This window comes from Papaver somniferum, chromosome 7 (assembly GCF_003573695.1).
Source record: "Papaver somniferum cultivar HN1 chromosome 7, ASM357369v1, whole genome shotgun sequence".
NCBI lineage: Eukaryota > Viridiplantae > Streptophyta > Magnoliopsida > Ranunculales > Papaveraceae > Papaver > Papaver somniferum.
The window spans coordinates 212,488,456-212,514,778 of NC_039364.1; the positions used below are offsets into that span (position 1 = coordinate 212,488,456).

A 26,323-nucleotide genomic window follows, 5' to 3' on the forward strand; every position below is an offset into this window, starting at 1 on the left:
ATCACTGTAATAAAAAAAGGTGTTGTTTGACTTTGAGATTTGAGAGTCATTAGACGGACAGGATTGAACCGGGAGGCTCATCCGGCGGTCCCTATCGTCTTGATCGAGCTATGACTTGGATGGATGTGAATGAAAGGGGGCCACACTTATGAAACTCGAGTTTTACCGTATATATCACCTCACAGTTTTATGAAAATCATTCCGATGTTTACCATAGATGTCGAATACTTTTTACCTTTCGAATTCGAAGTTCTTTCACTATATTCTGAATAATTTTTCAGATTGATTATGTAAAATCGAGATCTTTCACCCATATCCGCATAGTTGCAGTGGTTCTTATTTTACTTTTATTTAAATCTACTAATGGAAATCTTAATTGCACCTTACTAGCATAGTTGCACTGGTTCTTATTACTAGCATCATCAGATCATTAAAACGAATCGATCTGCCTCTTTCATATCCCTTTGGATCCATCTCCTGTACGAAGCCAGGATAAAATTCTCAATAGTGGAGACTCATCCACCGAAGAAAGAAACAGAGGGGAAAATCATCTTTCAGGCTGTAAATTTTCAACCAAATCTCTCACCCTTTATTTCGGTGTTGAATTACTGCTAAAAAATCATTGATACCCTTTTTCAGTATCTCCATGTTTCACCAAATTCGAACTTTTGTCTCAATTTGAAAATCAGTGATACTACCTCACAGTCCCAAACTGAAATTCTAATCCTATTTTTTGTTTAATTTTAATTGATTTTAATTTTTGTTTTAGAGGGTTATAATGCATTGTTATTTTGATTCTGGAATAAACAGATGATTAAGTTCAAATCCTAACCTAATTATTTGGTGCTTATTGGGTGTTATTTTGCTTCAATCTAATAAGAGTCTGGCTAAAAAAGTCATCACATTCTTTCAATTTTAGTTTTTCTAACTCCTCAATTTCATGTAAATTGAACTTCTTAGTTTAGATGGGTATAAGTAGATGATGATGTGTGATTGTTGTCCTTTATCTTGATCAGGGTTACCACTTTTTGTTGATTTTGCAGGTGGATAAAAGGGTAAGAGTAGGATTCATCAAAATAAAGTAATTAATTTGGATTAATGTTTGGTAGAGAGGTATGATTAAAGATTATTCGTGGGTTGTAGTGGTAGTGGTAAGGGGTATCGTTCAAACTCTCGGACTTGTGAAGGATAATTTTTTTAGAAAATAAATATATATACAAATATTGACAAATTGGTAGAGAGTTACTGGGACTAAGGACTTGGCCAATTCTCATGCATATGGTACATTTTATTTATCCTTAACAATTATCGCTCAAAACATAAAATGTAAGGACTCTTATTTTGCCAATATAGATTCTCAGAATATTAGTTATAAATCGTAAGCATGGGACATCAAACATTTAAGCAAGCATGCAACATCAAATAAAATGATAACTAATTAATCAAAATCATTTTTCAATTTTAAATCAATGCAAAAGTCATAAAAAGAATAAATTAAATTTACCAGAATGACGAAAATCGCCTCCTCCATTGTCCCAATGTTGGGTTTAGCTCATCATGGTGTAATTCATCTCAAAATATATTATTATTGCTCCAAAGTTGATTACAAATGAGTAAACAATGCAACAGAGAAATCGCAACAGCAGTTCCTGTTGCGAAGACGATGTTGGACTGTTACAGAGAAACAAATGGTGACGGAAAATAAAGTTCTGTGGCTGAATACGCTGTTGTAAATCGGTTGAAGAAACTGTTGCGAAGATGAAGAAACTGCTGCGATTCGGATGAAGAAACCGTGGCCGATTCCTTGTTCTTCAGAGCAGCAGCAGCAGCAGTTTCTCTGTCAATTTTTCTCTCAATTCCTATGGATTCTACACTCCTCCTCTCGACCCCAAACTCTCGACCACCCTTCTAGGCAACCATAGAAACATATTTATAGCCAACAGACCCATCGAATCTCGCTCATCACTCCATATAATTCTCTTTAACTCGGCAGTAAAGAAAAATATTCTTGGGAATATTTTCTTTCCATTCTTGCTCTGGTACGCATAGATTTCCATCCTGGTCACTCTAGAAGTGTTTACACACGACCCACAACGTTGCTAGAGCCCTCATGCATGATCAGAACACGCTCAAATCTTCTCCAATCCCGTGTCCAACCCGTGTTTCCCTGTTTTGCTTCCGTGAATTGTCCAGCTAATTATGGCCAAATTTGATCGAACCAAAAGCCCAAAACGTGTTTGATAGGATATAACACAACTTCCTACCAAAAATCAGCCATTGAATCGCCCTAGAACACGTTCAAAAATTCCAACAAACATCTGCCAGTTGATATATTTTTTTCCCGCCAATTTTTGGTTTTTGAATTTGGGAAGAAGATGTCCTTCCCCTAACCAGAACCGGGGTGTGAATAGCAGCTGCCTTGGGGTGACCTGGGGGGTGCCCCTTAGTAATTAGGTTACCCCTTATCCAAAAGCGAGAGTCCGAATAACACTTGTCCTCCGGGTGACAAAATCAACTTTTCGAGCCGAATTTTCCAAAAATATTTATTTCCAAAAAAATACCTACAAATACATAAAATAACAAAATTAGTACAAAATCGAGTGCCAACAATATATAATATTGAGATCAAATTAGACACAAAAATGTGTCTATCAAGGTATCTGAATAATCTTGATTTTTTGTTCATCAATTTTCTCAGATTTATATTTTACATTAATTTTGATTTGGATTAGTGGTTGTTTATTTTGATTTGGATTGAACTGGGAGGCTCATCTGGCGGTCTCTATCGTCCTGATCGAGCTATGACTTGGACGGTTGTGAATGAAAGGGGGCCACACTTATGAAACTCGAGTGTTACCGTATATATCACCTCACAGTTTTATGGAAATCATTCCGATGTTTAGCACAGATGTCGAATACTTTTTACCTTTCGAAATTCGAAGTTCTTTCACTATATTCTGAATAATTTTTCAGATAGATTGTGTAAAATCGAGATATTTCACCCATATCCGCATAGTTGCAGTGGTTCTTATTTTACTTTCATTTAAATCTACGAATGGAAACCCTAATTGCACATTACTAGCATAGTTGCACTGGTTCTTATTACTAGCATCATCAGATCAATAAAAGGAATCGATCTGCCTCTTTCATCTCCCTTTGGATCCATCTCCTCTACGAAGCCAGGATAAAATTCTCAATAGTGGAGACTCATCCACCGGAGGAAGAAACAGAGAGGAAAATCATCTTTCAGGCTGTAAATTTTCAACCAAATCTCTCACCCTTTATTTCAGTGTTAAATTACTGCTAAAAAATCATTGATACCCTTCTTCAAATCGTTGATACCCTTTTTCAGTATCTCCATGTTTCACCAAATTCGAACTTTTGTCTCAATTTGAAAATCAGTGATACTACCTCACAGTCCCAAACTGAAATTCTAATCTTATTTTTTTGTTTAATTTTAATTGATTTTAATTTTTGTTTTAGGGGGTTATAATGCATTGTTGTTTTGATTCTGGAATAAACAGATGATTAAGTTCAAATCCTAACCTAATTATTTGGTGCTTATTGGGTGTTATTTTGCTTCAATCTAATAAGAGTCTGGCTAAAAAAGTCATCACATTCTTTCAATTTTAGTTTTTCTAACTCATCAATTTCATGTAAATTGAACTTCTTAGTTTAGATGGGTATGAGTAGATGATGATGTGTGATTGTTGTCCTTTATCTTGATCATGGTTACCACTTTTTGTTGATTTTGCTGGTGTATAAAAGGGTAAGAGTAGGATTCATCAAAATAAAATAATTGATTTGGATTAATATTTGGTAGAGAGGTATCTGAATAATCTTGATTCTTTGTTCATCAATTTTCTCGGATTTATATTTTATGTTAATTTTGATTTGGATTAGTGGTTGTTTATTTTGATTTGGATTAGTGGTTGTTTGCGGCAGTGACCTGGATGTACAATGGCTTCATGATAATGAGTTTGGTTTGTAGCGAGATTAGTGTTGTTTGAACCAATCTTTATGCATCAAATGAATCTTATGAGGTATTGTTCTTTTAACTGATTTGTGAAATTGATTTTAGAACTAGGTAAAAAGATTGTTTTGTCTAACCATCATTCTTTTCCTCTACTTATCTCTAAAATTCTAGATGGTGAAGCCTATGCTATAGATGCTTATGATGATGACTAATCAACTTCTTCAGAATCATAAGACACTTTCCTTCGGTTCTATATTCCACTGACTTTAAGATTTTCATGCTGTATTGCTTAAATTTAATAGAATTTCTGTGGGTTTTTGCTAAATTGCTGAGTTTGTAATTTTACAGGAAAAGAACAAGGAAATATTTTAGTACTGCAATTCTTAAATGTATGAGTTTGTCGTACTTCTTAGAATGTATTTTTTGATGTAACTCTAATGCAATTGTTTGGGTGCTCTTTTTAGGCATGTAAATTGAAATTCGTAGATTTTAAAGGAGCATCATTGGACACAGAGTTCGCCATGCACGGCGGGAAGGATAATGTCAAAATTTTGTTTCTTCAAGGACAGGTTGGTACCACTCCCAATAGCACAAAATTGTTAGCTGAAACAGCAAGCAGTCAGGGATTTACATAACACAGTAGAAATCGCTCCACGTCATGACACTTATATTTGGTGGTTTAACACAATTAGTACCAAACTGATTTTAGTTTTAGTACAATCATATTTACAATTGGAGTTTAAATGACACTTGAAGTTCTCATCATTGATATTTTTCTCCTCAACTGCAAGTGGTATATCAACCGTATTGTCTAGGCCTTGAGGTTCATATCAAATGCCCATATGTTTTCTTTTGCTACTTTACCATGCATTCCTACTTTACATATTTGATAGAATTGTAATTTAAGGAGTAATTGTTTGTTGAATTATCAGGCATACATGGCATTTAATGCTTGTGACGCTGTTGTGGATACCTGATATAGCATCCATTAACAAGTACGGCAGAACGTTACCTCCACTAAATTCTTTCCAGAACCCTACTTCTTCTGCAACTCTTTCAGTGTACTTACAACAAAAAAAAAAAAACTAGAGCGGAAACCTTAAACCCTACAGAAGAAAAATGTACAGATTAGCTTCAAAAGTTGCTTCGTCAATCATGTCTTTGGATCGAAATAAAGCTCCTTTAAACTGATAAATTGCTTCGAACTTTTCATGGGATTTGGTGGATGGTCATAATTGTTTTCGTGGAAAAAGTTAAAGGGAGACAGTATAGATCATAAAGCTGCTTCTCCTCTATTACTATGCCTGATCTCATCGCATTAACCTTGATAGAAGCAGAGACCATAGTGTGATATTGTGTTAGATGTTATCATATTTTGCCATATGCTTTCATACTAATTCCAGTGAACATCGCCTTTCAAATAGAAATTTACTGTTTTGATTTTACTTTTTTCACTCATAGTATATTTATTAGTACGAATAACAACTTAATCTGTTTGATGCTTCTTTTTTCTTTTTAAATTCTTGCAGAAACTAGCAACAACTAGGATTTGAATAAACTATTGGAATAAAATATTGCAGAAATACATGTTCAAATGGCGAGCTTCAAAACACCCGCATACAATGATGAAACTAATCGAGTTACAGATAGCCGGTTATGGAATTATTCCTTGATATGGATTAATTCCATAACTGGAATTAATTTCAGTTCATTGATATGGTTTTCTACTGTAATAGGTATGCCACATATCATTTAAAAAAGAAAAATAAATAAAACTATTAGATGACGCCTTTGTATGTATTTTATTTTTCTCTTTAATCCATTGACATTGCCCCTGCTTGATTGAAATGTTCAAAGAATTGACTAGCAAGAGAAATGATTAAAGTTTTTGCAGTTTTTTCTTGCAGGTTTTTTTCCGGGTAAAGTCAAGTCCGATAGATTCTCGGCCAAGATTATATCTTGGGGTTTTCCATACATGCTTCTATTCAGTGTCGTCTAATATCTGCGTGAATTGTTCTCCTATCATGGATCTTCCTGCATATTTTCCCATGATGCAACTCCCTTGAAGAAATCCAAGGTACAATTATTTCAGGCTTCTACGAAATACCTTTTAAGCAATCACTGTCTTGATTATAGTTTTTCAGTTCCCGTTTTCAATTAAATTTATAGAGAGTATGAAAAGGTCCTTCAGTTCCTTTTTTTTGATGGTATTAACTTAAATTTATATTTTGAACTCTCTTTATGTTATTGAATTGGTATAATATCTGGAGGAGCCTTGAAAGGGTATTCATCCGCATAGTTAACTTAGGAAAGCTATCTTTCATTACACTAAAAAATCATCTATCGTGTTTTGATATCCGACCCTAATTATCCCCTTTTGTCTCGGTGTTAATTTGACACTAAAAAATCCCATATTTATTAAAAGAAATTAGGTTGAGTTTTAATTCATATCTTCGAAGCAAAGAGATGATGAGTAAAGATGGATGTATCCTTTTACTCTTCCAGAAGAAAGAAATCATAAGTTCTTTCTTCTCTGTTATTCTTTTTGCTCTTTATGCTCTAGGCTTCTGGCCGTTAAAAATTTGTTACGGAAGGAATTTGAACCCTAGGTTTTAAATGTCAATATTATCAAGAATAAGATGAGGCGGGGGAGTGATGGAGATTTGCCGATCAGGTATTTTGATTTCTTCTTCCATATTCTTTCTAAATTTGTGGGATTTTAAATCTTGAATTTTAATTATGGATTTTGAATAATTATTAATATGAAATATGAATTGGGGTTTTATTTATATTACTAATGGTACAACTCTGGGGGCTTTGTGTTACCAAACATTGATTGTCCCTCACATCACTTGAGAATGAATCTATGAATGTTGTTGAAAGTTGAACCTAATGTTACAGGTCCATCTTATATCTTCTTTTTTGTTGTTGTTGATAGTTAAGTCCATATTATACCTGCATATTTGTATTCAACAACGATGATTCACTTGAATAAACCTATATGAAATTATTGAAAATCCAATAAATTTAAGTGAAGCATTATTGAATTTGCTTACCTCTATAATGATATCCCCTATGAGTATTTATCTTACCACCAGCTAATGAATCTTGACCATGTGTATATTGTATAATCTCTAATAATCTCTAAATTGTGTGTGTATATTTTTGAACCCGGACAGTGATTGTAGTGAGGTGTGAAGAAGTTTACGTGCTTATTGTTCTAAAATTTAAATCTTTATTCATAACTGCACGCGAAGTACCCACACGACCCTTATTTTGTAGTGAAGCAATTTTGGAGTTAATGAATATCAAAGAAGTTAATTTTTTTTTAAAGCTCAGCACTCCTGATTGGGTCTTTAATACCTTGTTGTCTTGCCACAACTTGCACATCTCCTTGATACTCAATACTTTCTACCCTCCACAACCAAGAAGTATTTTCGCCAGGAAGATGAGGCGGTTTTCACTGCGAATGACACAGATATAGGTAAATATCCATCTAATCATTTTCTTCCTAATGATGTAATTGCTAATAGTGAAATGTTGAGGGGAGTTCTCTTTGTAACTTCTCTGCAATGATTCCCAAGTTGTCTACCATGTATCATTTTCTTACATAATCTATGGATGAGCATGGTAATATGGTGTTCTCTTTGTGCTTTTCTGCATGTATTTAGGACTTGCTTCTTATGTTTTCGCAAAAAATTCAAACATTCTAGGCGTGTATCTGAATCACTTGAATACGGAATAGTTGGGTCAATTAAGGAATTATATTAACAGAGGAGAGTGTTCTCATAGAAATATATTCCCATTCCAAAGGTCTTAAGTTGACATAATGATCTGCGAATTTGTGAGTTTGTCATGATGTTCTGTTTAGAGGAGTGAAATTGGATGCTCCTTCAGAAGAATCATTTCTGGATTGGATGAATACTCACTTTGGATAACATCTATATTTGGTATGATTAATTGTAAAAGCTTATTTGTGGCTTTCATAATTCTATCTCTTTTGTCCGGCCTAAAGAGTTCCTTACAAACTCTAAATATTGAGTACACACGTAGATGCTGCAATCCTCAGCTTAGATTGGTTTTGACTCTTTTCGTGATTGGTTGCTTGCAACTTTTTTGGGTCTGTTTTGTCCTGTATAGGATTTTTTTGGGTCTGTTTTGTTTTGTATAGATTTATTGAATGAATGTTTGAGAAGTTTTTAGGCTCCTAACTTTTTGTCCCTTTGTTTTCGAGTTTGCTCTCCATCTTTTGTTCTGAAGTACTGTAATTAACTTGGACTTTTGATATTTTTTTGATGAGTGCATTTGTTATTTGTTGTTTCTATTGTATCAGCGACTCACCCATCTCTGTTACTGTTTTCTTTGTAGGTTCAGTCTGGCTTTAAATATCTTGAAAATTAATCATCTATATATGGCTACCAACTACCAGTCTAGGTAAGGTGTTAGTTTTCTCTTATTATCACTGATTTTCATTTTACTTTAAGTTTGCATGTTCTTATTAAAGTTTTAACATGGAAGTCTCCCTACTACAGTTGTAAGACTTTACTTTCATTTCATACCTCGGAGAGTTGATATTATTTGGGTCATTTAAACAGATAATCTGTCTGCCTTCGATGAAGTTTGTTGCATCTATTTTACTGTCATAGGTTATGCACAATAAGTGGATACAAGGTTTTCCCTTATGCAGTGAATGCATAATAGTCAGTTCTTAAGAGTGAAATGTCTTTTTTTTTTCATATCGAGGAAAAGGAAAAGTTCTTCTGCGTCCGCCATCTCTTCCGTTCTTATGAATTCTCTCTGAAACCTCATGCAATTTTTCATCAACACTGTTTCTTTGAGGAATTCCATTGAAGCAAAGCTATTGGGATGATAGTGCTGATACTTTAGGTTTCTTTTCGTAAAGAGAAGTTGTAAATCTATAACAAGAAATTCGATCTCTATCAACCTAAAATTGTTGCTTTTTCTTTTGTACTGCAACAACATCACTAAATTATTCTCATGAATTATATCAATTTGGAAAGAAATTATGCTTTTTGCCGTAAAGTTATGGCGGAAAAAACGAAGAGAGACTCAAATTGTAGGGCTATCTTTTTTGAAAACATGGCTACAACAACAATCGATGATTCTGGTAGATTCGTTTAGTTTATTCCATCAGTTTGTTTTGGCGGTTTTCTTGATTTTGTGTTCTGATAATTTTTTTTGTTTGAAGAAGGTACTATTGTTGATAATGGTGTGGAGATCATGATGTAGCTATTCGTGATTGTTTTTGGAATCATTAATTGCGGTTGAAGATAATAAAATATAAAGTAGAAGCAAATCCTAGGGTTTTATCTGGGTAAGCTTTTATGATTCTCAATTCGAATTTCTCATTCAGTTTTGTTGTATATTTAGTATATCTAATTGATCAAAGGCTAAAAATCCTAGGGTTTTGCAGGCTTTAGCAAGAGAATCAATCACTTGAAGAAGATAAAGATGTATCAGTGCCACATCAATGACAACGGTGGCGAAGTTTAAAATATAAAGGTAAATAAACTCAAACTCTAATATTTTTTATAGATCACGAAGTATTGATTTCTAAGTATATCTTTATTTCAAATATGAAAGTACGTATACTTTGGAAGCTAATTTCAGTATGGCTTTTTTCTAATTTTTGCTGAATATGTATTAACTCAAAAAACCCAATTAATGGCCATCAATTCAACTCTAATTAATGGATATTGGTAAACCTCTTGTGAAAGGTGATCGGGATATGATGGTTATTTTCAATGATGTTGTAGTAAAAGGTTCGTTGAGACTTGTGAAGGAAGATTTTTTTAGACTTAATTTTTATAAATAAAAATAACAAACTCAATTAAAAAGTGTTGTAAAAATTATGGAGAGACCGGGGCTAGGATCTCACCATTGATCGATATTAGTAATTTAATAAAACAATAATTATACAACTCAACATTCAAATTGATTCTAATAGTATTGCCTAGACATGTAGATTTTCAAAAGAATAGATGTTAATCCAAGCATAGAATATCAAAACCCTAAAGCAAACATATTCTATCAAGAGAAAATACACCTAACTAATTAAAATCATATAATCAAGTTTTAATTCAAAGCAAAAATCATAATAGAGTTGTTATAATTAATAAAAAATAAAGTATCAGTTTTACCGAAAACACAGCTTCCTCCATAGCCCTAAGGATTGGGTCTAGCTCCGCATATTGGAAACACACTCAGAATAATTTTTCATTGCTCAAAAGTTTTTACAAGTGATGAAATGGGAGAGAAAATAATGATTAAACGGGTTTGCTCTAAACGATCCCCAAACTCCATCCCCTCACTGATACCCAAGACATTCTTATTTATACTGTGAAGCCATCTTAGGTCGACAATCATCTCAATTACTCCAAAAGATCTTTGCAGTTAATGAAAGTATTTCACGGGAAATATTCCTCTCCATTTTCACACGTCTTCTGCGTTGTATGGTATATCCAAATCTTCTCATTTAATTGAGCCAAATAATGAAGAGAATATCTTCAATTAATTCCGTGAATAACCTTCCCTGTTTTCGAAAATATCCAAAAGTAACGATTTCCTTCCATTCAAGACACGTACAAAATCTTACTGTCATGGTAAGAATATAATCATGTCTTAAAGACACAAATATCCCTATAATATCATGACCAGAATCTCACACAGTTGAGATCTTTTTTTTTCCCGCCAATATCTTTCCCGTGAAGAAGAATGGTGGCCCCCTATCCGTCCTGGGGTGCGAATAGCATATGCCATGAGGGGTGTCTCTAATTAGCTGTCTTAGGTGCAAATATCCTTTGGGTACCCCTTATCATTTGGGCGTCCCTTATCCAAAAGTGAGAGTCCGAATAACACGTTCCTTCCGGTGCTTTAGACGACTTTTCGAGCCGATTTTTCCAAGAATTTTATTTCCAAAATACCTATAAACACATAAAATACCATAATAAGTACAAAAATAGAGTACCAACATACATGAAATTAAGGACAACGTAGACACAAAAATGTGTCTATCAAATACCCCCAAACTTATTATTTGCTAGTCCTCGAGCAAAACTAATCTAGAAAATAAAATGACTACACTTAGCACGTGCAGCAACCGTTAACCGCTAGGTGGCCCTAGCGGCGGAGTGTTGTCTCCGAGGGTTTACCAGAGGTGTACCCACAAAACCTTTACTCCAGACCCTAGCTATCTACACATTACCTTGGAAGGCACTAAAGAATCTCCTTGGTTGCATACTTATTGACTACAGGAGGAAAGTACCCTGATGAGAAATTCCAATTGTTATACACACGGTTGCACTCAAGCATACTAAAATTCATATAAAGTGACAGAGCTCTACTCAGATAGTCTCTGGACATCATAAACCGAGTTCAACCAATCACATGGATAGATTAAGAAGATGGATGTAGAGAAAACGTAGATGTTAACTAAGGTGAACCTATCCTAATGGAATGAGATACTGGCTGGACTAATATCAACAACCGACATATACAAGGGAACCAGTGGTCGATATCCTAAACTTAAGTCAACTCGGGCATATACAAGGGTACCAGTGGTCGACTTTATTGTATTTATTCAGGTTGGTATGGTGGTCTGTCTCAATTATTATTTATTTTTTGATCTCAGTCACTCTATTTCACCCTAGCAATGGTAAAAAGAAAAAAAAAACTGATCAGGATTCTTTCGATGTTTCCATCACGAGGATATGGTGAAACTACCATGTTTTCTTTTTTTCTAACACCTGAGCTCTGTGTTTTATGAATAGACTCTTCTAGATGTTTCCATCTAATCAGATTGGTTCCTCAACTCCTACAACCAAAATGCTTCCATCCACTTAGATTGGTTAGTGCCATCCTTAATAAACATAAATTTCTAGGCTCTGGAGTTTATTTATTGCAGCTAACAAAAAGTTTCTTCCCCACCCCCAAACTTAAATCTAACATTGTCCTCAATGTTCTAAAAATGAAATTAAAAGCATGAACAAGGAGAAACTGTTACCACTTGAGGAAAAGAAACGAGGAAGGATATTACCGTGTCGCATGAGCGCGGGTGCCTCCCAGTAAATGCTAAATTTAAAGTCTCTAGCTAGACATCAAATACCTCAAAAAGGATTTCCACCTCCCAAAGTCGTATACCAATAGTCGAAACAATTGTGGGTCCACAAGACCAAATAGAGCTAACACAAATATGAGACAACAACATTGGTTCAGAAAAATGAAAAGAAGGAGCACATCCTCGTCTAAGGTTTCTGTCAAGACAACTGGGTTTATCTGGGTAGCATAATTGAGCTTCTTATGTGTATCTTGATAAATAGATTCATCTGAAAAACGGGTCTCTATTACCTGAGTTACCTCCTGGACAGTATCAAGTGGATCGGGTTGCGGAGTCTGAATAGACTCAAGTGATATCTCAGATGCACAAAGATCGAGTCCCAAGTTAGGGACTCTAATTAGGGATACATGACAATCATAAGAACCATCACCACCCCCAAACTTAGGGTTTTCACTACTCACAGACAAACCTCTAACTATTGCTTGAATTTCCGGATCTTCAGAGTCCTTAAAATACTCAAGAGATTATTCCAATTCTCCACCCCCAATCTTATGGTTATCATTACTCTCAGAAAGACCTAACACTATTGCCTGAATTTCAGGGTCCGTAGAGTCTTTAAAATACTCAAGGGCTTCTTCTAAAGATTGATCACATATCTGGTCTAAGAGAATGGTTTCCTCAAATTCATCTAAAGAATCTCCCAATAGAGTATCATGCCAATTATCCTGAACTAAAGTGCTAATCATATTCACTTCTTCTAATTCATCATTCTCAGAAGGTTGTCTAGTAACATTAAAGACGTTTTGTTCAGTGGTCATATTACCAAAGGATATGTTCATAAGTCCGGTTCTACAGTTGATGACAGCGTTAGCTGTGGCTAAAAATGGGCGAACTAAAATCACCGGGATTTGAGCACTTGGGTCCTGAATGGGCTGGGTGTCTAAAACAACAAAATCCACTGGATAAATAAACTTATCAACCTCAATCAGAACATCCTCTATGACACCACGAGAGACTTTGACAGACCTATCAACTAATTGTAGTGTCATTTTGGTCGGTTTCAACTTACCAAGACCTAGCTGGGTGTATACATGATACAGAAGTAAGTTAACACTAGCTCCTAAGTCAAGTAATGCCTTATCGACAGTGTGGTTACCAATTGCACAAGATATGGTAGGGCATCCAGGGTCCTTATACTTAGGGGGTGTTTGGTTTATAAGAATTGAACTTACTTGACCAGCTAAAAAGGCTTTCTTATGAACATTAAGCTTACGCTTTCTTGTACAAAGATCTTTAAGGAACTTGGCATAAGCAGGCATCTGCCTAATTGCTTCTAATAAAGGAATGTTGATGTTCACCTGCTTAAATATTTCCATTATCTCGTTGAAAGTTGACTCCTTCTTTGTTGGGGTTAACAACTGAGGATATGGGGCTCTAGGCACAAAGATAGTCCTATCAGGAATTTCTTGGGACTCCTTAGAAATTGTTTCAGTTTTCTCAGTTATGGGTTCCTCTTGGGAAGTAGAGGGTGGAACTACAGTATGTTCACTAGGCATGGCTACCTTATTGTCTACTGTTTTACCGCTCATGAGGGTTTTTATCGAGTTCACATGGTTTGATGATTCCTCACCAACTAAAGATATTTGATGGACCCCCCTAGGATCGGCTTGAGTTTGACTAGGAAACTTACCTTCTTCTCTCTCACTTAAATACTTAGCTATTTGGCCGACTTGAAGTTCTAATTTAGCAAGAGTCTGGGAAATATCCTTATGGTTCTGCATGGTTTCTTGTTGAAAGCTAAGGTGGTTAGATGATAACATATCATGGTTCTTTACTAACATAGTAAGAGCTTCTTCTAAGGTAGAGATCTTTTTCTCAGAAGTGTTCTGAAACTGGGTTTGACCTGAAGGGTTCTGAGTATAACCAAAACCTGGGGGAGGCTGAGTATTACTAGGCTGACCTTAATTCTGGCCCTTGGACCACGAAAAATTAGGATGGTTTCTCCAACCAGGGTTGTAGGTCTCTGAGTATGGGTCAAACTTCTGACGGTTCTCGAACCTAACATTGTTATAGACAGCATGGGCTTGCTCTTCACTAACATGACCTTCCCAAAACGAGTTGTTGGGTTCTACTCCACAACTAGAGACTTGAGAGTCTCTAACCCTATCATCAGTTTCAACAAAAGACCTATGTTCAGGCTGATTCAATTCCAAAGCTTCTAACCTTCTAGACAAAGCAGAAAACTTAACATCTGATCCGAAGCTTGTATCTACCACATTGGTGCTACTTCTATTGACCAAGAGTCTTTTAGGGGGTTCAACACAAGACTCCCACTGTTGGGATTTTTCAGCAATAGCTCCTAAGAAGGTAAAAGCATCATCAGCATTTTTATTAGTGAACTCACCAGCGCACATAGACTCGACCATGGCTTTGGTAGAATAGTCTAAACCATTATAAATAATCTTTACAAGTTTCATCTTATCAAATCCATGGTGAGGACACCGGGATAGGAGATCATTGAATCTCTCTAAAAACCTATAGAGAGACTCTCCCTCTTGTTGCACACTAGCACTAATTTTCTGCCTAACAGTTGTAGTTTTATGCTTAGGGTAGAATTTCATATAGAAAGCAGCAATAAGTTCCTGCCATGTTTCAATGGATTCAGATGGTAGGTTTTTCAGCCAGGTCTTGGCTTTATCTCTCAAGGAAAAGGGGAACATCTTAAGTTTCAAAACTTCATCAGTAAGGTATTTTATTCTAACTGTCCCACAAATTTCCTCAAAGTTCCCAATATGAAAATAAGGGTTCTCATCATCTTTTCCTAAGAATATAGGGATCATCTGAAGAATACTAGGTTTTATCTCGAAATTAGTTGTATTGGCTGGCAATTTAATGCACGAAGCTCGGTTGGTCCTAGTTGAGAACATGTAATCTTACAAAGTTGTCATCGCTGGCACAGCTGAAGTACTAGGGGTACTTTCTTCACAGAGAGACAGATTCTCAAAACTGAAGTTTCCAAAAACGGGGCTCTCAAAAGAAGAGTCTTCGAGCTCCCCGCCTTCACAAGAAGAACTACTAGGTTTATCACTAATCAAACGACCTAGAGTGTTTCTTTTCCAAGCCCGCTCTCTAATAACCTCGGGCATACACTAGAAAAACAAAAGAAAAAGAAAAGTCCTAAAAGGAAGGGAAGTTCTATGCAAACACAAACAAGGCTGACTTCACCACAACAAACCTACTGATTTCTAGCAAACAAAAAGCATGATGGCTCCACTTAGATTGTTTCTAGACCAACTTCTAATCCTTCGAAAGGGAATTCGTTACAATTTAAGCAAACCCTTCTGGAATCAATCCGAGTAAAAGTAAGTTGAACGGAGGCGAGGGAAGCTGCGCGGAGCTTTGATACCCAAGGCCTCACCGCATTACAAGGCGGCGCAGTCACGCATTCAACTCACAGAAACCATCATGAACTTCAAAGTATGCTTAAAAGGGTAACCAATATTTTTCGAACGACTTTCCTATTAAGCTCGTTACCCTATAGGTCTCGTTCTAGTCAGTATTTTAAGCTTAGGTTCGCGTTTGGTATCGTTTTCCTAAGGCGGGCAAGAAGAGAACGGTGATGAAATCCGAACCCTTATCTTGTATGGCCAGTCCTTGCCCTTACTAGGAAATTAAAGCAGCCGCATTCAGTTCCTCGACATATATTCACACGAAGGAAGACAGTAACTCGCTGACAGGGGATTCGCGAGTGTTTCGACAAACTTACCTCCCGTTCCAGACGGGGGATGAACCGCTGAAGTCGACTCGGGCCACGACTCCTATGTCATGTACGAACCCGAGGGGCCGAGGCAATATCGCAATCGCGTCCTTCTCTGCAAACAGTTTAACATTTAATACTACCCTTCCGTAGGGTTTAAAAAAAAAAAGAATGTCCAAAGTCCAAAAAAAATAAAGTGCAAAAGAAAAAGAAAAGTCTAAAAAAAAAATATCTAAAAAAATAAAAATGTCTCTCTTTTTTTCCTCTCTTTTTTTATTAAATAAAAAAAAATCTTCTTCTTTCGCTTTGCCTTTTACTCAAAGTCTTTAAGTATTCACCAAAAGCTTTGGCAAAATATTCTTTCGCTCCAATTCCAAATTCTGTAAGGAAAAGACAAAAACCCAAAAACGTAAAGAAGAACAAATAAAATAAAACAAATAAAAACTTAAAAAAGAAAAAAAATCTAAAAACTCTAGCCTAAAGACAAGTCCGCGTCGGCGGCGCCAAAAATTGATGGTTATTTTCAATGATGTTGTAGTAAAAGGTTCGTTGAGACTTGTGAAGGAAGATTTTTTTAGACTTAATTTTTATAAATAAAAATAACAAACTCAATTAAAAAGTGTTGTAAAAATTATGGAGAGACCGGGGCTAGGATTCCACCATTGGTCAATATTAGTGATTTAATAAAACAATAATTATGCAACTCAACATTCAAATTGATTCTAATAGTATTGCCTAGACATGTAGATTTTCAAAAGAATAGATGTTAATCCAAGCATAAAATATCAAAACCCTAAAGTAAACATATTCTATCAAGAGAAAATACACCTAACTAATTAAAATCATATAATCAAGTTTTAATTCAAAGCAAAAATCATAATAGAGTTGTTATAATTAATTAAAAATAGAAATGTATCACTTTTACCGAAACAACGGCTTCCTCCATAGCCCCAAGGATTGGGGTCTAGCTCCGCATATTGGAAACACACTCAGAATAATTTTTCATTGCTCAAAAGTGTTTACAAGTGATGAAATGCGAGAAAATAATGATTAAACCGGGTTTGCTCTAAACGATCCCCAAACTCTCCATCCCCTCACTGATACCCAAGACACTCTTATTTATACTGTGAAGCCAATCTTAGGTCGACAATCATCTCAATTACTCCAAAAGATCTTTGCAGTTAATGAAAGTATTTCACGGGGATATTTCCTCTCCATTTTCACACGTCTTCTGAGTTGTATGGTATATCCAAATCTTCTCATTTAATTGAGCCAAATAATGAAGAGAATATCTTCAATTAATTCCGTGAATAATTCCTTCCCTGTTTTCGAAAATATCCAAAAGTATACGATTTCCTTCCATTCAAGACACGTACAAAATCTTACTGTCATGGTAAGAAGATAATCATGTCTTAAAGACACAAATATCCCCATAATATCATGACCAAAATCTCACACAATTGAGATTCTTTTCCTGCCAAATATCTTTCCCGTGAAGAAGAAGATGGGTGCCCCCTATCCGGTCCTGGGGTGCGAATAGCAGATGCCATGAGGGGTGTCTCTGATTAGCTGTTTGGGTGCAAATATCCTTTGGGTACGCCTTATCATTTGGGCGCCCCTTATCCAAAAGTAGAGTGCGAATAACACGTTCCTTCCGATGCTTTAGACGACTTTTCGAGCCGATTTTTCCAAGAATGTTTATTTCCAAAAATACCTATAAACACATAAAATACCATAATAAGTACAAAAATCGAGTACCAACAATACATGAAATTAAGGACAACGTAGACACAAAAATGTGTCTATCAGGATAGGATAGACAGGACTGCCGCCTATGCTAAGCAGCTAAAGTACAATGAAAGAAGTTACTAAATGGAAGACATTAGTGAAGAGAAACATGGATGTGCCTACAATTTTCTTTGGTAAAAAACTGATATCGAGTTCGCTTTTGCAGGGACTATAACATCTGAATTATCTCCCGTGACAGAATTTGAAATGAAAAGAACTTTCAGGGTGGTGTGAGACTTATTGAACTCAACATCGTATGTAACTTATCAGGTTGTGAAGGCTTAATGTGTTATAATTTGGTTTGCAACTGTCACAAGTATCCTATTGAACGTCTTAATGCCACAACTATTTGTCTTTAGTTGCTAATGTCAATCCATACATATAGATTTAGTTTATGTCTTTACTAATGTACACAAATGTTGCACATATGTCTCTTTGCACTTCCTTGGTCCTTCTAATGAAAGTGTGGCGCTGTTTTAGGAATCCAATTAATGTTTTCGTCTATTTTAGAAATGCTTCGCTAATTTTGTGCCTCTTGAAAATATTCAAACATTGTTTTCATGTTTTTGTCTAAATTTTATGTTGGTTATTGCATGCAACTTAATGTGGTGGTTGTCTCTGGGACAAGGATGATCGTCGGATTGGGCGATCCTGTGTCCTGGAAAGACTGGCAGCGAGAGTAATTTGGGGCCGTCGATTTGGGCGAGGTATATTTTTGAACATTGGATGCCCTGGGTTCCCGATTTGACCGTGTTTCCTTAGACGAAAAAAAGAAACATGCTATATCTTTTCTCACTGCCACCGTTCTTCTGAATTATCTCTTCTAAAACTGCATGCAAACCCTTTTCTCGATTATATCTTTGAGTTCCCGAGCTTACCATTCCATTGATAGGTTAATGAACTTTCCCTGAGTAATTCCATTGAAGCAAAGCTGTTGGGATAACACGTTGATGTTTTAGGTAATCCTAATATTTCTGTATTCAATTTATTTTGTGCTCGAAATATCATTGAGGAAGGCCCAATCATAATATCACCATGAGACAGGATAACACCATTGAGCTCTGTGAAATATGTTGGAGATGCTACTTTTATGCCTTGGAAGTCTCCTTCTGATTATTGTTTGACAGCAACAAGGAGCTTGGGTAAATTAGGTTGCACTTGAGTTGGTTAGCTCGACCAAACTTATCTTATTAATTAAATTTTTTGGTTTGTTTTGTTTTTCTGAGCCTGATTATCTAGACATGCCAGGGAATCAATGTTGTGTCACTTTGGTGAGTATTTTATAGCCTACTCCTGTCTTTACACTCAGATTAGCTGTCTAAAACGATGGTAGTTCAACATATATTATTCTCTTTTTGTTTTGGTTTAATGATAAGAAAATACCTTTTGTTGAGATTTTGCTACTTACTTGGAACTTACAGGGGTCTAAATTGTTGACATTTGCCTGGCAAAACAAGGTTCCTAAGTGGGGGTTTAATCAACTTTCAGGAGCTCTAATCTCTACTTGCCGAAAGTGAAATGCTGCTCAAGACTTCGTTTCTGTAGATGACTGCTTAGGTTTACTGAGTAAGCTGAAGGTAACCTCTCTTCTTACTATCCCTTTATGTCTATGAATAATTTGCGCTTAAGTGTCACTATATTTGCTGTCTTTGCTCAAATGGCAGAGCACATGGTTCTCGATCATGTAGTTGTGGGTTCGACTCCCACATATGGCATTGTTATTATTCGAGTAGGTGAAAACGAATAAAATTATTTGCGCCATATAGCTAATATTTCCTTCCTCGCCACTGGTACCTCTTATGCAAAACCCAAGAAAATTGTTTTCTCCCTCTCGATTCACCTTGTTGAGTGATTTTGTGATGTAATGATTGGATTTGACTCATCAGAAGCTATCAATGGAAGCCCGGTGTTGATTATATTGTGTCAGGTGTGTCAAAAACTTTGTAATTTATCTTTTTTTTGTTTGTAAGTCTGTCATCTGATTATTTCGAGTAATTGATTGCATCAATCGCAATACCTCAATTCCAAACCGAAATTTAGCGTCATGAAGTGGTTTGTAAGTTTGGATTAGGATTTTTGTTTATTTTTGGTAATCTATTTTATTTTTCTGGATTTAGTTAGAGTTTTTGTTTGATTGATGCTGACGAAGAAAATGGGTTTAACTAGGGTTTTTTTATTAGAATTATTAGTGTTTTATTTCATAAATTGATCAATGGAGAACCTAAACCAGAGAGACATAAAGAGAGGGTTGTGGGTGAACCGAATAGGAGGCAGGTGACGCTCTGGGTTGTCGATATATCCCTATGGTTCCTGGCTGTTTGAATTCAACGCGTAAAATATCCTTTTCACCTGTCTATTTTTTTTTGATACAAGAACGATGTTCCGAAGAATTTTCACCTGTTCCTCTCCGATCAATTTTTGCTTTTACGCAGGAACCTTGTTTTTTTGATTGTCTGTCTCTTTTATTTTGATTCTTCCTTGCTTCCCTGACGTTTTTCATTAAGGTTTGTTGATTTTTATTCAGATTTTAAACCAGGCCAAAGTAAAACGATTAGTTAGTGAAATTTATTAGCTTTAGTAATTTTTTTGGTTTGTAGATTGATAGATTAATGGGAAGATTATCTTCTTTATCTTATCTAGATTCTAGCAGCTTTCTCGCGTAACTCTTCTCAGATTTGTATTTGATTAGGCCTTTTGATTATTTTTCTAGTGTGGTTTGGTTAGGGTTTTTAGTTTTTGATGTTGTTTTCTTCACTACCTTGGTTAGAGAACATGAATAGGAGCTCTCTCTCCATCTCGCAAAAAGTTTTGGATTAGGTTACTCGGCAACAAAGTTTTAAATTCTTGAACCACCCTCTTCAGGTAATTGTGAAATTTTGATTTTGAATATCCTTGAATATCCTTTATAACTCAGAAATGGAGTTATAATACAATGGTTGTTTTTGTTTTGTACATTTAGAATTGTGTAACATATCCCGATTAACCTAATATCCAAAATATTATGATACTCCACTATGATATTCTTCCAGATACGTATTTTTCTAGATACACATTAACTTGGACCTTTGTTATGTCCGACAAGGGAAACCCTTGAAGTATTAAGATTCCCCTTTTTCAACTACTAAGTTTAATATCATTCTTGAACTTCTGAACTCTTAAATCTCTCTTTGTTAGTGCATATTTAACTGTTAAAGCATAAAATTAACTACAAGAATGTATATCTATTTTTGTCTGTCAAACTTCTCCATGTTTTCTACTACTGAAGTGTTTTTGTTTTCTTTTATTCCGTAGGAATTCAATGAAGATTTTGTCTCTTTTGGGTTTCTCAATTAGCTTATGAGTGAATTGCAGTACTGGAATAATGACAAGCAGGTATTACAATAATTGTATTGTATTGGCATTTATATGGTTTGAAGCTGTGTTTATTTTTCCGTGTACTCGATTCTCAATTCTTCCTATACACGTTGGGAACTATGCAGCTGTATGGGACTCGAACAAAAACCACCACAAGATTTAGATTAGTAACCAACTGCCTCATTTTTTTCTTCGATATACTAAAAATATCATTAGACTTTGAGTCAACTGCCTAGGTATCTTGGATCGTTTATTTTCGTATGTCATTTATTAGGATCTACTGTTCAAATAAATTGAATATTTTGGAAGAGAATTCGTAGTTGCTTGAACTGTCAGAACATTTGGTGGTCTTTGTTTTCATGATATTTGTAAATGGATAGGTTACCAGAATTCTGTGACGGCTACCCCTTCTGCTAATGCTAGCAAACACGAACCCAATTCAACACTGTTAGAACATTTAGGACCATAATCACACTCTGGCTTCGAAGTAACATTTTTGGTACCAAAACCAATAAAAGTTATCGTGGTTTCTTCTTTTAAGTATTTAGTATAGAATCCAAGTAAAGAAGTTGAATAACAAGGCACCAATTTACATGGCATAGCTGAAGAGTTTCAATATCATTGTCTTTGGGGTCGCATGGAAGTGAAACCTAATGGGTTTTTCTATCTCTTTAGTCAGTATTTCACATTGAAAATGTGACAGTATAACTTCGTGGAACTAAACGAAATACCAAAGACAAGCATACCATACCAAGTATGGTGCACGAATTGATAGATTAATTAAAAAACCACTAAAACAGGCAGAACGATACAGAACGTTTGCCTGTATCAAGAGGTCTCCTTCCCATGGGACATCTTCCCTGTGAAGGAAGCTAATAATTGATTTGTTTCTATTACAGGTTCCCTACCCTAAAATGATATTCAATGAATTTGTGCAAGAGCGCTGTCTCCAAAAGTCCGTTAAGAACCTGAACAAATTATCTTTGTGGACTCTCTCCTCTTCACAGACCGACCTAAGAATAATATAACAAGGAATCCAGTAATCGCATCCGGCAATGTAATTACCAACATTGGCTTGGATGGAGCCTGCAGATTCAACAGTTGACACTTTTGGTTCAATGTCCATTCCAACGTAACCTCATTACTGAACCATTCTTTGCCTTTTTACTTTCTTATATTCGTCGACCTACACATTTGGCATTAACTGTATGTATCTGCTGTTGTATACATATCCATTCATGCTTAAAATTTTACGTCGTACTATCTAGAAGAATTTTGTGGACCATCTGATGATGATGACGACATGGATACACAGAGTATTGTAAACCAGAAAGCTAATCTAGACCTATCTGGCTAGGCAATAAACAAGTCTCATTAAAACTGCACTGACTAGGTAATAAGCAGGACTCATTAAAACTGCAGTGTAAGCTTCTTCGATGTTGACATAATTAGATATCTTCTCCTAAACTATATATATATGTGGTACTTATTGTTACTGAAAAGGTTATGTTGCATCTGTAAGCAGAATACGCACCTTTGTTCCATCTACTTATGATGGAACAGCGTGTCCAAAAATCATCTGTCTCCTACATTTCTAAGAAGTCAACCTTATATGAGATGTGGTAAGCATGAATTCCACAAATATTGGACAAATAGTCATTTACATACTCTTTAAGTCACCGATCTCCTTCATTATGTTGTTGTTGATGTTATTGTTAAGATGTGGCAGATAACTACTGAGTGGTACAGAGCAGATTCGTTGGAGATATCACACTTTGCCTTACAAATGCTGACCTACGAAGTGTATGCAACAATCAGTGAATATGCGAAAAATCAATGAACCACTGAACTGTACAATGCCCTTGATCACTTTTAGCTAAGTTACTTGATTTTTCATTTTCTTTTATCTCGCTATCGCTGAATAGGATATATCTATATATTATATACGGCGTTTTCCGATTTCAGGTTCGTGCTTGGTGAAAAAGCGTATAACATGCTTGGCGAAAAGGCATAGATGGTAGTTAGGAATATGATTACCAGAAAGTAAGGGAATTCAAAACACATGGGTGGTGGTGGGTTTAGGACCCTCTCTAGAGAATATGGTTCCTGGGATTGGGATTCCCTTCCCACCATCCAAATATGCTATATGTGATCACACCTAGAAGATTTACACAAGGCCTTGAAGCCTTATGAAGAAGAACAGGTAGCAGCTGGATCCTAAACAATTTTTTTTTGGCAAACACTTAGAGGTAATTCTGATGGCAAGAAAAACCTTTAAATCTGGCCACTCAACTTATTCAAATCTTCATCTGCTTTCAAACTACATAACCTTTAAATATGGAGTGGGTCATATTCTTTGTTATTTGTGGCTGTTCGATGCAAGTTTGTTTTTTTACATAGTTTCTGGATCCTTTTCCTCATCTTTCAGAGCACTTTAAACACTAAAGGGTTCTATGTTTTTTTTTAAATTCTGTTTGATTTTTCAAATTTAGATTTGTATTATTGTTTATGTAACTGTGTATATTGCAACAATCTCTAATTGGGTGTATGGCGCAGACTTATCTATTGTACGAGATTGCTGAATTTGGTGATTTATGTTATGTGAAATTAAAGTTTTTCAACTGCTCTGATTTCCAATTCATTGTTGAAAAGCTATAATCATCTCTTCATACTAAACTTGATTGGGTATATATCTCAGCACCTGCTGTAGCTTATTTGGGACGTCTCACAGCTGATTTATGGGCGATGGACGAAGTGATTTTTCCTCCAAACATATTCGTATTCGATTGGATTCTTCTCTTGGAATTTAAGTAAGTTGTTAAGCTGATTATGTTTTTGTTTCAAAGATTTGAATATCAATTTTTTAAAAAACTATTTTAAGTTGTTTTACAATCTGGTGATTGAATTGACAGACCCTTGCTATAATAACATTAACCAGCTATATTGCCTTCTTTGCTGCCTAGATCCAAAAGGGAAACGTTCTTAATTATAACTTGATACCAAAAGAAAATAGATATAAATAGTTTGTTGCGTTTGTATGATGGTTTTAATAACTTTCTCCAAACGCATTGAATATGTCTCTGAAATGTGGGCGGCGCACTGTGCAAGAAACCAAAATGCACTTCTCTTTTAATTTTCAATTTTTTTATGTTTCTCTCTGAATTTGATTTCTTATGTTTTTCTTTTCTTCATTATTTGGAATTTTGTAGGGGTTCAGATGTATTCTGGAGAACACCACAACCCTTAGTATTTTATGAAATGGTATCTGTTGTCTTAGCTCAAACGGAAGAGAACATGGTTCTCAACCATGTAGTTGTGGTCGACTCCTACAGATGGCATTATATGTGAGTAGGCAGCGCTGTATACTGCCAATGGTTTCGTTATTTGATTCTATCGGAGTGGGACTCCAACATAAGATTTGGATGAATAATAAACTCTTGGCTATACTCTTGAGGTTTTGTTCTCTCGGAGTGGGACTCCAACATAACATATGGATGAATAATAAACTCTTGGATATACTCTTGAGGTTTTGTTCTTGAAGAAGCACGATTCTGCCGTCAGCGCATATTCAACCAGATGAAGTTTTGTTACAGAGTTCTTCATTTAATTCTGATAGGTGCACTTTGGTTTCATTCAGTTTTTGAAGGGATAGCCATTGGAATTGCAGGTATTCTACTAACCGTTGCAATATATAACTGGACAAGACGTTCACCTACTTAGAAACGATCCTGGGCTTGATGGAGGGTGGATAGTGGTTCCACATGGTACATAAGAAATGCACTAAAAAAGTTGATTATGATGATGAGTCTTCCTGCAGCAAGTGCAAAAAAGATTTTGAAGAAGTGCAATGGCAATTGTAATCCACAAATTAAACCTAGCCGCAAGGGATGCCACATCAACTGCTGTATTTACTGTGATGGGAGAGACTGCGGAAAAAAACGGCGGAAAGTAGATTAGATGCACTGCTGATGAACATGTTAATTACAAGGTACACTGCAACGAGGTATGCACAAGTTAACATGGATAATTGTTATGATTGAATGGATGTTCTACGGTGGAATCATGTTCACCAAGTTATATTGTCTAATTGGAGGTCAACTAAGCAGAGCAGGCAGAAAGTTGATTTAACAAGATCAAGATGAAACTCTTATTTTCAAATTGGTCATTAGGGAGTGCAATATAACCAACCAATCTGGCAAATTCACAGTTCTAAAATTTTTCGAAGTCAGATAATTTTGAATCGAAAGATTCCGATGCGGTTGCAGATAACAAAATACAACATTAATTAGGTACGGTATGATACGGATTTCGTCATGTCCACAGGATCCAGACGCAGAAAATGTTGTGCCACCTATCAAGGAGAAAGAGGAAAAAGTTAAGAGAGGAAGGAAGAGGAAACCAACAATCAAAGTTGGAGTAACAGCATGAAAGCACCAAGGACACCAGTCAAAACCGGATAACTATCAGGTAACAGTGTGCTGAGAATTACAATTGTTTTGTGCAACAATTTGTGGGTTAATCTTGGATGATTCCATGTGCAGGGAGACGGGCATCAAGATGTCATCCCCAAGAATCTTCCAAATAAGAGATGAAGATAGTTGATCCATGATATTAGATCTTTCTGTTTGCCAAGCTCGACCTTTCGGGGGAGAAACCAAGGCCTTCGGACTGTAAATTTAAATTACCTCAGGGAGTTGTAAATTACCACTGGACCAAGTGTTGTTCTATGTATACTTTTAACCTAGGAATCTACGATGGCGTAGGACTGAGTGTGCATAAAAAATCAAAATAGGCTAAATACATTTGGTGAATAAGAATCTTAAATTTCTATGTATACTTTTAACCTACAAAAACTGATGATTTCTCTAAGCTTAAACCGTTATATGCTTCTTAGAATTCTTGATTACTTAAAATGTGAAATTAAGGTTAGAAATTGCCACCAAGATTGCTGGGAGTCCAAAGGTGTAGGCAGGCGTTGATTGAGTTGGTACATTAATTGTCTTTTAAGTACTTCAATCAGTTGCAATATTCTTCTCATCATCAAAAGGTTTGCTAGATAAACAATCTTATATGGTTTTGGCTTTTATATCAGAAAATTTCGTCTTGGCTTTATATCAGAAAATTTCGTCTTCTCTTAATAATCTTACATTCTAAATCACATTCTACTCGATGATTTCCATTATCTTAGTTATACCAGTCAGATTGTTGGGTGTTATTTCTTTTCTGAGGTAATTTTGGACAATCATTCATCAACTAAGTTGAGTTCTTTTAGTAAGCAAACACACTTAGTCATGGTCCTGGTGGGATTTTACTTGCCATAAATAAAAGATAACATGCAAAGATAAGATCTTAGACTGAGTTGTATGTAATC

The 26,323-nt window shown here is 35.6% G+C and overlaps 1 long non-coding RNA gene across 50 annotated transcripts; it reads left to right on the top strand.

Moving 5' to 3' along the window:
* The first annotated feature begins 529 nt into the window (after window positions 1–529).
* LOC113299501 lies at window positions 530–25,847 on the top strand. Of its 50 annotated transcripts, none has more exons than XR_003335055.1 (18): window positions 2,889–3,253; window positions 3,946–4,043; window positions 4,441–4,545; window positions 5,506–5,712; window positions 5,871–7,460; window positions 8,345–8,410; window positions 9,189–9,311; window positions 9,411–9,499; window positions 17,765–18,869; window positions 19,020–19,175; window positions 19,263–19,525; window positions 20,366–20,460; window positions 20,890–20,970; window positions 21,852–22,574; window positions 22,682–22,803; window positions 22,918–23,762; window positions 24,162–25,419; window positions 25,494–25,847. It is a non-coding gene; the product is annotated as an uncharacterized LOC113299501 (long non-coding RNA). The 50 variants fall into 50 exon arrangements; XR_003335057.1 differs by having other exon boundaries at window positions 21,852–22,345; window positions 22,478–22,574; window positions 22,673–23,762; XR_003335054.1 differs by having other exon boundaries at window positions 21,852–22,345; window positions 22,478–22,574; window positions 22,682–23,762.
* The last annotated feature ends 476 nt before the right edge of the window (window positions 25,848–26,323 follow it).